Source organism: Onthophagus taurus, chromosome 11 (genome assembly GCF_036711975.1).
Source record: "Onthophagus taurus isolate NC chromosome 11, IU_Otau_3.0, whole genome shotgun sequence".
NCBI classification, from domain to species: Eukaryota; Metazoa; Arthropoda; class Insecta; order Coleoptera; family Scarabaeidae; genus Onthophagus; species Onthophagus taurus.
The window spans coordinates 13,428,176-13,438,335 of NC_091976.1; the positions used below are offsets into that span (position 1 = coordinate 13,428,176).

The 10,160-nt window shown below is 30.4% G+C and overlaps 1 protein-coding gene across 2 annotated transcripts in view; it reads right to left on the reverse strand.

The window, feature by feature from the left end:
• Positions 1-7,525, reverse strand: part of LOC111416168 (alpha-N-acetylgalactosaminidase) — a 53,772-nt gene extending 46,247 nt beyond the window's left edge. Inside the window, exon 1 of one of the 2 annotated variants that reach the window (XM_023048118.2) lies at positions 7,416-7,525. The gene's annotated coding sequence lies outside the window, so the exon portion shown is untranslated. Of the gene's footprint in view, positions 1-7,330 lie in introns of both variants that reach the window. The other variant, XM_023048119.2, reaches the window with a different exon arrangement.
• Positions 7,526-10,160: the final 2,635 nt, after the last annotated feature.

The window sequence follows — 10,160 nt, forward strand, 5'->3', positions numbered from 1 at the left end:
GTTAAGGAGTGGACGAGAGATAGGCCTGTGAGTCAGTGTGAGTCAGTCGGTCGCAGCTAAGAGAAGAAGACGTTTGTGAATCGAAATATAAGAAATATCAGAGACCATAACTGTTGAAATGTATAAAACATGTTCATAGTTACAAAAGACATTACCTGGTTTTGTTTTGTTTTTATTCTTTTTTAATAACATTATAATTACAGTTATTGAGTGCGTGTTTTTTTTATTTATTTCCCCAGCAGTCCTACAATAGTACAGAGTTTAAGGTACCACATTTTTTTTATCTTTCTTTTTTCTGTCATTTTCAATGCATCAATCAATTCTGCAGAAAAAACATACATAAAAAAGGTACTACTTAAAGGATTATCTAAAACTATCTAAAACAATTTTTTTTTCTAAATATCCTAGTTCTTTCATATTAAAGGTTCTAAAAAGGAAGTTGTATGTTCGGAAACACTTCTGCATACAACCTCCGAGCTTTCCGAGTATTTTCATCGGCCTTACCATACATAAAATGAATATTGGTATACTCTTCGAATGAATATTCAACCATTTTGAGAGTTTTAATTGCAATTTGAATTCAAAAATAGGTTACAAGTGCTTTTTATTCATTGTTTGACTGTAACAGGATATTTACTAGGATATTTACTCGTATAATGCAATTTTTCTTGGAAACGATTGATTTTAAACAATTTTTTAAGTAGTACCTTTTTTATGTATTCTTTTCCGCAGAATTGATTGATGCAATTAAAATGGCAGAAAAAATAAAGATAGAAAAAGTATGGTACCGTAAACGCGCCCCATACATATTATGTTGGACCCCATAAATTATTTTTTTTTCTGTTATCATATTTGTCATTATCTATCATTTGTATTAACAATTTATATTTTGATGTGCCAAATTTCACGACAAGTACGAGGTTTGAATGCCAATTTCTTATAATGACAACGCTTCTGAAGATGACCTTATAAGGTCGAAGCATGTAAATGATATATTTTAGTAATAAAACCAGTACAAAAGTACAAAATTTTTAATCATTGATTTTTAAATCAAATTTGAATTTTTAAAACTACTGGTAAAATTTATTTTATAATCAATATTGATTACATTTAAAAAAAGTCTCGGTATTTCTATTTATATTTTATAATCGTTGTTTAGATCTGCAATTTTCCTCACCTTTTAAAATTCAAATAAATTCATACTTCATTCTTACTATTGTAAATTATTTATCATGTGGCGATTTCTTGCTTTTTTATATGTCATATCAGTGTTCAATGATAAAATTAACTAAACATCCGTCATCTAAAAATGAAAAATGCTAATTAAACCATCGCGGTAATTTCGAAAGAGATATAATTGTTTTTACACCTGGCTTATGCTAATTGGTTGTAACATAATATCCAATAGTTTTTCATAAATAGAAAAGCATATAATTAAATTATCTCCAATTATCTTGATGTTAAATTCTGGTTTATATGAAACGCCCTAATTCCGTTTATAAGGTATGTTGTTTAAGTATATAATATATGAGTTAGAAGGAATAGGAAATGCTAAAACTTCAAGAACTTCTGTTGTATAGTATACTATTCTATTCTAAACTTTTAGGGTATTTGCTACAGAAAGTTTGAATTTGACTTTTATAATTGATCAATTTTTCAAAAAGCGAGACGTAATTCATATTATTTTGCTTAATAGAATGTTTATGAGCAATCATAACATGATTTCATTGCTACTAATTGTTGTTGTTCCTTACTCGTTTTTTTATGTTTAAAATGTAACAGTTAAGAATTTTATATAAAAGCTATATAAAGTTTAAATCATTTAGAATTAAAAAAAAAACAATTTAAAACAGTGTGAATTCAGGGTATCACAGAATAATTACTACCAATTTTCGGAAATGATGGAGCAACGATTTGCAATCAAATGCTGATTTCTTCGAAGTAGCTGGGGACGTTTACGAATATATCAGGTGTACCATAAAACAGTGATTTAATATGACTCCAAATACAAATATTAACTAGAGTCAGATCTGGTGAACGTGTAGGCCAAGAAATCGCCCTCCTCTTTGGATTCATCTGTATGGAAATTGTGCACTTAGATAGTTTAGACAGATTTAATCCAAAGTGTGCTGGTACACCATCATGCTGGAAAGCAATATTTCTGCGAATATTAAGTGGGATATTTTCAAGCAATTTGATAAAGTAAATTCTAGAAAAATGCTATACACAAAACCATCTAACCGTGCAGTAGTAAACATAGTCGCACTATGTTATGGTCAACAATCCCAACCCAAATATTAACAGAAAACTTCCATTGATGATGTAACCTGTAACGGCACCAGGATTTTCTTCGAAATCTTGGTTCTTGTTAATTTTATTCAAGTACCATTCAGCAAATTGAACTCGGTTGGAATAATTAGCTGGAATTAACTTTTTCACTATTTGAATGTGAATGTTCTGGTACTCCTTCAATACCCTCCATACAGATGTGTGACTTGTACGCATCGCCTGAGCAATGACACAAGCACTTGTTTCCGTTTTATTTTCAAATTTTTGCAGAACTTAATCCTCAAAATCAACATTTCTGGCAATACGATTGCTCCAAAATCTGTTTTCTTTATTTAGAATTACCAGTATTGAAAGTAATGAAATATGGCAGTCAATGTAAAAATATGGCAAGATGCATGTCAACTAATTCAATATTTGTAACATGTTTATCTCGATACTTAATAAATTCTGTTTATTAGTTCAAGTTTACTTATATACAATATTTATTTCAGGGTCCTCGATCATTTTTGAAAATTAGGAATAGTTATTTTGTGATCATTAAATATTATACAGGTGTATACACAATGTTACAAATAACTGAAATAGATTCAAAGTATTGCATTATAATACCTTATAACACAACTTTTAGTGTCGTAATGAGACGTCTAAATTATTGACGTTTGATTATTGCTAGGAATAGAGATTTTTAAGGATTTTGTGAGGAGTACTAAGTTTTTCTGCAAACATGTAAGAATTTGCTGGAATATTTAAAGATTTCCCGAATTTATTAGGAGTTGTTTTACCCAAAGAGAGAATTACCAGAGATTTCGATGCATTTCTAAGAGTTCCAAGGAATTTGTAAGGATTTCTTCTCAGGATTTATTTTATTTGAAGAAAAAGTTTGTTGTTCTGATCATTTTTGGACTTATTTGAAAGTCCAAAATAAAAAGTTTTATATTTGAAGACTTCGTCTTCGTCCATGATGGTGCAACCCCAAACGAGCATTGGCCACCTCAATAGCTTCGCCTTCAACCATCTCGGCCCCTAACCACTCTCTAGCGCTTCTCATCCAGAGAATCACCGGAGCGTCCCTAGTCACGTTCTCTCCCAACTTGCTGTTGGTCTACCAGCCATGCAACTTCCTGTTGATTGTCTCAAAAACACTTTCTTTGCGGCACACATATATTCTGCCCAATAAAGCCACATTAATTTTATGTGTAAATTTTTTTGAATATCTCCTTTTCAAAACAGTCCAGTTGCTCCCCCGATTTTGATCATGATAGGTAACAAGAAATAGAATGATCGATTCTTGGCGATCCTGGATTCCTGGCGATCCTGTTCTGCTTTTTTTAACACATTTTGTGCAATGTCTGCCTATTGTACTTTTTATCGATAAATTTCTTCTTAAGTTCTTCGTGCTTTAGTCCAATTGGTTTTATTTGTGTTCGAGCGTATAGGTCTTCATTATTTATATTGTGCAGAAGATTTTTAGGGTGATGGATTTTAGTTATTATTTTGTTGCATCTCTTTTCTGCGTTATCAATGATATCCTTAATCTTATTCGTCGAGTTAATTGTTAGTAGGTGTACATAGTCTAAAACCGGTTTGCATATGGATTTGTAGATCTTCATTGCCGTGTTGATATCCCTTTGTTTTTGTAGGTGTGTGTTCGGAGTAATTGACTTTTCTGATTGCTTCGTCTGTTTTGATTTTGTAATGCTTGGATAATTTTGGGTCATTGTCCAAAATTATTCCCAGGCATTTAAAAGATGGAGATGGTTTTATACATAAGTTGCCAAAATTCAATGTTGGGGATTTTTCACAAATGGAGGTTAGAACCATGACTTAGAATTTTCTTGGATTGGAATAAGTCTGTTTAGTTTTATTAATGCCAGAGTTAAAAAACCTGTGTCACATAAATAAGTAGAAGAAAAAGGTGTAAGTGTTCGCAACCCGAGAGAAGCAACTTTTCAATTAAGATGGAATCGTTTGATCAAAAATTTCTCCAACGTCAAGAGATGGAAGTCATCTTTCGTGGTGGAAATCGGCTTCATTTCGAGAATCTATACCTGAACTTCTTCTGGTAATTGTAAGACAACAACAACAAATGGGTTGTCTGATCATATACCTGATATTGGTGAATCGAAATAAAAGTCTGGGGAGTAATGGTGAAATTCGTCTGTTTTCGGCGTTTGCAAATGAGTTTCTATTTCAGCTTTAAAATTATCGTCCAGTTTTTTACTTTCAATTACTTCGGATAGCCGAGAAAATGATATAACATTTTCAGTAGACACCTTTTAATTCCAAAGTTGGAGTTTTGATACGAACCCCTGAATATGGTCATATTTACTTAAAAAGTGTCGTTTTTGCCCAGAAGCTTCAAGTTTAGCTGATTCCAGACATCAAATATATCACTCAAATAAGTTAATTTTTTTCTTTAAAATCAGGAAAAAGGATGACCTCTTCTTTTAATTCATAAAGACGAAGCAACATGTTGCCTTTAGATAACCAGTGTATTTGTGTGTGGAATAGAGGCCAATCTAAAGGTAAAAACCTATTGAAATTACAATACCTATTGAAAGTCAATACAACCTATTGAAAGTAAAAAACTGGACGATAATTTTAAAGCTGAAATAGAAAGTCATTTGCAAAAACAGACGAATTTCACCATTACTCCCCAGACTTTTATTTCGATTCACCAATATGGTACATGATCAGACAACCCATTTGTTGTTGTTGTTGTTTACAATTCGACTCTGATCAGAATCGAGATCTTCGCAAAGTAAAATAAATAATCGACTGTTAAAAAAGTGAAAAACGCTTTGCTGCTCTTTATGTAGCTTACGATCTTTATAGCTGAGTTCCAAGTTTGGCATAATTTCTGTGACAATGTTTTGGAAGCTTGTCGATGAATAACACAATGTGCACTAACTATCGCGGAATTCTTTTTCTTGAGTGTTTGAGCTAAGCCCGATCATATCTTCTGAAAATTTTCCTTTTTTTTTGCTGTCATTTTATGTCTATACCAATAAGATACAATAAGATGTAATTATGTGCCTAACACCTACGTCATACATGTAGGTAACTATACGGCCGTCTGGAATTTGCGTTGCTGGTTAAATATAACTAGTGAGTGATAGACATGGTCTTTAGGGTACTTCGTTTGAAATGAAAAAATAGTGTTTTTTTCACTCCACTTACAATCATTGTAGGTGGAATTGTTTTTGAAAGTGTTGATCAGTTACCCGATCTGAATACAGCTTGATATTCGCCTATGATGTTTTGAGTATATTCTTCTAATTTGTCTGTCTGATAATAATTATATGAGATGAATCCGGTTTTATTTTATCTGGCGAAGATTTCTAAGGCAATCCATGAATTTATACAGATTTGAGATATCCAAGACATTTTCGAATTTCATGTCAAAATTCATCTGACATTTCTAAGGAATGTCCAAAAGATTTCCAATTCGGCAGTTTTTTGTATATCTGAAGATGTTTCGAAAATATTGGTGAAGTATCAGGATTTATTTCATCCAAACAGAAGATATCCAAGCTATAATATTTACGTAATATTGAATAAAACTCACCTAAATGGTACTCTAGTCATTGAGAATAAATTCTGGGAATTTGATATACCTACAAGATAATCGCATGGTGATATAGAAAAATAGGATTATTTCCACCCTCATGAAAGTTGGTTTAAATTTAAATGTAAAAAAATATATAAATGTAAAGTTTGAAAACAACTTCATAGTGAAACTTCGCTAGAACTTTGTTTTGGTCGTTAACTGCTTGCTATTTAAATTTTTTAAGGTTGGAGGTTATCTTTGGGGTTTAAAATATAAGAAGTAAAATTAAAAAAAAACTGCAGATCAAAATGACGATTGCATAATACAAATCGAAGTATCTGAATACTGTATTATATAGTAGTTATATAGTATAGTATATAGTACTACATGTTATTATTTTATAACGTAATTAAATTATCGCTGTTTTGTCTATAGACTAAGCAAAATGTTTCAATTTATTTAAACTTTCCAACTTTTGTTAATATCTGTTTTAAATTAACTTTTAACTTACCCTTATTGATGTAGAGTAATTTAGCAACACATCAGCACATAAACACGTCAACAATATAGCAATTAGAATAATACTAGTGGCTTGCACATTCTCCCAATTTAAAAGGAGCTAATTTCAAGCCTTCATTTCGAAGGGAAATTATGGGCGCTTTCGATGTTTCTAACTTCAGAAAATTTCAAAATATGCTTGAATGTACCAAAATATATAAAAACAATTCATCTGGGTGTCACAAAGAATCGAGTACTATTGCAAAAATTTTTAAATTTGCAAATAACGGGACACAAAAGTACCTCGAGACAAGCGAAGAAGAAGAAAGAAACTTCTTTCTTAACGTTTTAAACAAAAATTGATTTTTTCCGGTTGTAGGCAATAATTAGTTTTATAACTTTTCTGCCAACGACATCTTCCGTTTAAAGAAGTTTTAGCACAAGGCGGAGAGATGTTAGAACAAAACAAGTTAATTAACAGAAGTATGTCTGCAACTTTCTTTGCAAATTTTCTCGCCGGCCAAATTATCCAATTTTGTCTATGAGCAGACTTAAAGTACAGTTTATTGTACATTAATTTTTATTCCTTCTAATAAAAACTTATCAATTTCGACTTATTTGCCTAAATATTCTCATATCAGATATACATAAATATAGCCTCGATATTGAAATTTTATTTCGATTTAATTATTAAATTTATTCATTTAATTTGGTTTTGTTTGATTACTCATCTTGACAATCTTTAATAACTACTTCATGTAACAATTAAAAAAACCGTATGTATTTTGATTACCAAGTGAAATAAATTGAAATTAAATAAAAAATCTGATATAATCGCTTAAAAATCCACTCTGTAACTGAAATCTCAAGATTTTTTACATATATCAATTCAATTTGGGTGATAAAATTAAGTTTACATAACTTATTGCTTGATTATCTTTTAAATTTGGCGGGAAAATTTTCAATTTTAAATTAAAATACAACCTCACACACGTAAAAAACTATTTATAAATTCACTTTTCACTAAAAACTTATTGATTTATCGTTAATTTAACCTTAATTAAAAATAGAAACGTACTATTTACGTTGTTTGTATATCACTGAACTGTTGTAACTTTCGTAAAATTCATGCGTCCGCTACTCTGTTCTGTTGCGAATAAAACGTTCAAACACAGACTACAGACTGACTTTGCCTTCCAACGTTGAACACGTTTGTGCTCTTTCGAATGTATATGTGGTGGGTACAAAAACATGAGATGGGATTATTCAGAAGTGTGAATAAACTATCTTTTAAATTGGACTTTAAGCGTATTGTTTAAGATAAATAAAAGTATCATGAATAGGTCAAGAACATATCTCAGATTTTATTCGTAAACAATATTTGGGATTTATTTATTTATCAGTTATTGCGGTAATAATTTTTCAAATTAGTTTAATAATTTAATATTGTAAATTAACTGTGAACTTAAGTAAACCTTGAAATATATTGAAATAACTATGTATTTTATAAATATTCATAGTTTCATGTGACTCATAGACATGGTTAGGGATTTTTTTTAAATAAGTTGTTAAATGACTAAGAAAAGTGGCTTTTAATTTTTTTAATATTGTTACCATTTTTTTAACAACAGAGAAATTTCGTAAATATCTATGGAATAAATTAGTCACGCTACCCGCATTTATGTACTTATTTAGTAGTGGTTTACTTTCTCCGCAGTTAAAATAAAGATATTTAAGCGACTCTAATGAGCGAATAATAATCATTGATCTTAAGCTATTTATTTATTTATTTTTCTTCTTTTTTAACTTAATTTTGTTTATTTTTAAATTTTTACCATTTAAATCTCGAACGAAAATTTCAATTGTAAAATAAACATCTATGTAGTCCCATCTATTCTTCGCTTTTGTAAGTATATAGTTCAACGTTCTTAATATAGAGGGCACTAAAATAAATTTTTCTACATTGGCAATGTTGGTTGCTGTTGTATAATTGAAGTTGATATATGTAAATAAGTCATATACATTCTATAAATTAAATTATTAAATATGATGATGTTTATTAAATAACATAAAACCGATTAAAAGGTACTTAATTTTCAAAAAACCACATCTCCTTTATTTATGAGAACAAAGAATCGATTTATGTCTGAAATTAAAGCTGAAGATGTGTTCTGGAAAAACCTGTATAATATTTTAAAATGGTATATAAAAAAGTTTTGAGAAAACAATTAATGTATACAGGGTGTCAGATAAAAAACGCCCTAAGCTGTAACTCTGTCATTTACACTCCAATTTTCATGACAATTCAAATTAATCAAACCATTTCATTTGATACCTATCAAATGAAATGGTTTGATGAATACTATGAGTCATGCTACAAATAAATTTTTTCCAACGCCATCTTCAATTTCAAGCGATTATTAACTTTTGTTTTTCAAATCGCTGCGTATATTTTTCTTCACCTCACTGAATAGAGATTCTTTTCCTGAATCCATTGATGTACAATACATCCATTTTAAATGTAATTTTAGCAAAGAAAAGACACCTGTATATACAGGTTGTCACATAAGAATGCCGCAAGCTGTAACTCTGTCATTTACCTTCCGATTTTCATGAACGAGGTATCAAACGAAAAGGTTTGATGAATACTATGAGTCATGCTACAAATAAATTTTTTCCAACGCCATCTTCAATTTCAAGCGATTATTAACTTTTGTTTTTCAAATCGCTGCGTATATTGTTCTTCACCTCACTGAATAGAGATTCTTTTCCTGAATCCATTGATGTACAATACATCCATTTTAAATGTAATTTTAGCAAAGAAAAGACACCTGTATATACAGGTTGTCACATAAGAATGCCGCAAGCTGTAACTCTGTCATTTACCTTCCGATTTTCATGAACGAGGTATCAAACGAAAAGGTTTGATGAATACTATGATTCATGCTACAAATAAACTTTTTCCAACGCCATCTTCAATTTCTAGCGATTACCAACTTTTGATTTTCAAATTGCTCGGTATGTTTTTCTTCACGCTATTGGATAGCGATTTTTTTTTTCTGAATCCATTAATGTACAATACATCAACATTAATTGTAATTGTAGCATAGAAAAACATTAAAATAGTTTCCGAAAATTCTCTTAAAGTCACTTGTGTTATACTGTAGTGTGCCATGGGAAAAAATAATGATTTACAACTGCTTCAGGCATTGAAATATCATTTAATGACTGTTATCAGTTTTGCGCGTTATTTCTTTCCATGACATACTACAGTACTACAGAAGTGACTAAGACAATGTTCGGAAAACGTTTTAATTGTTTTTCTTTGCTAAAATTACAATTAATGTTAATGTATTATACATCAATAGGCTCAGAAAAAAATCTCTATCCCAAAACGTGAAGAAAAACATACCGAGCAATTTGAAAATCAAAAGTTGATAATCGCTTGAAATTGAAGATGGCGTTGCAAAAAGTTCATTTGTAGCATGAATCATAAATGACAAAGTTTCGGTGACTCGGGGAACAAATGCAACCTAGTATATTAGAGTGAAAATGATGACGATTCATGTAAAAAAAATTAGTAAAAGTCCTCAAATTGCAAAGATACAGGCCATCAAAGTTATGAAATGTTAACACATTTTTCTAAATATCTTAAACACTATTTATAGTAAGGCGTTGAAATTTGGTACAGTGTAAATTAATATCACGTAAAATCATTAGGCAATTTTTGAGTTGGATCGGTTCACGGGAACAGTGCTATACAGGCTGTTCCTAAACTTTGTTTGCTCAGAACTTTTTTATTCTATCATAACCCTACATTTAT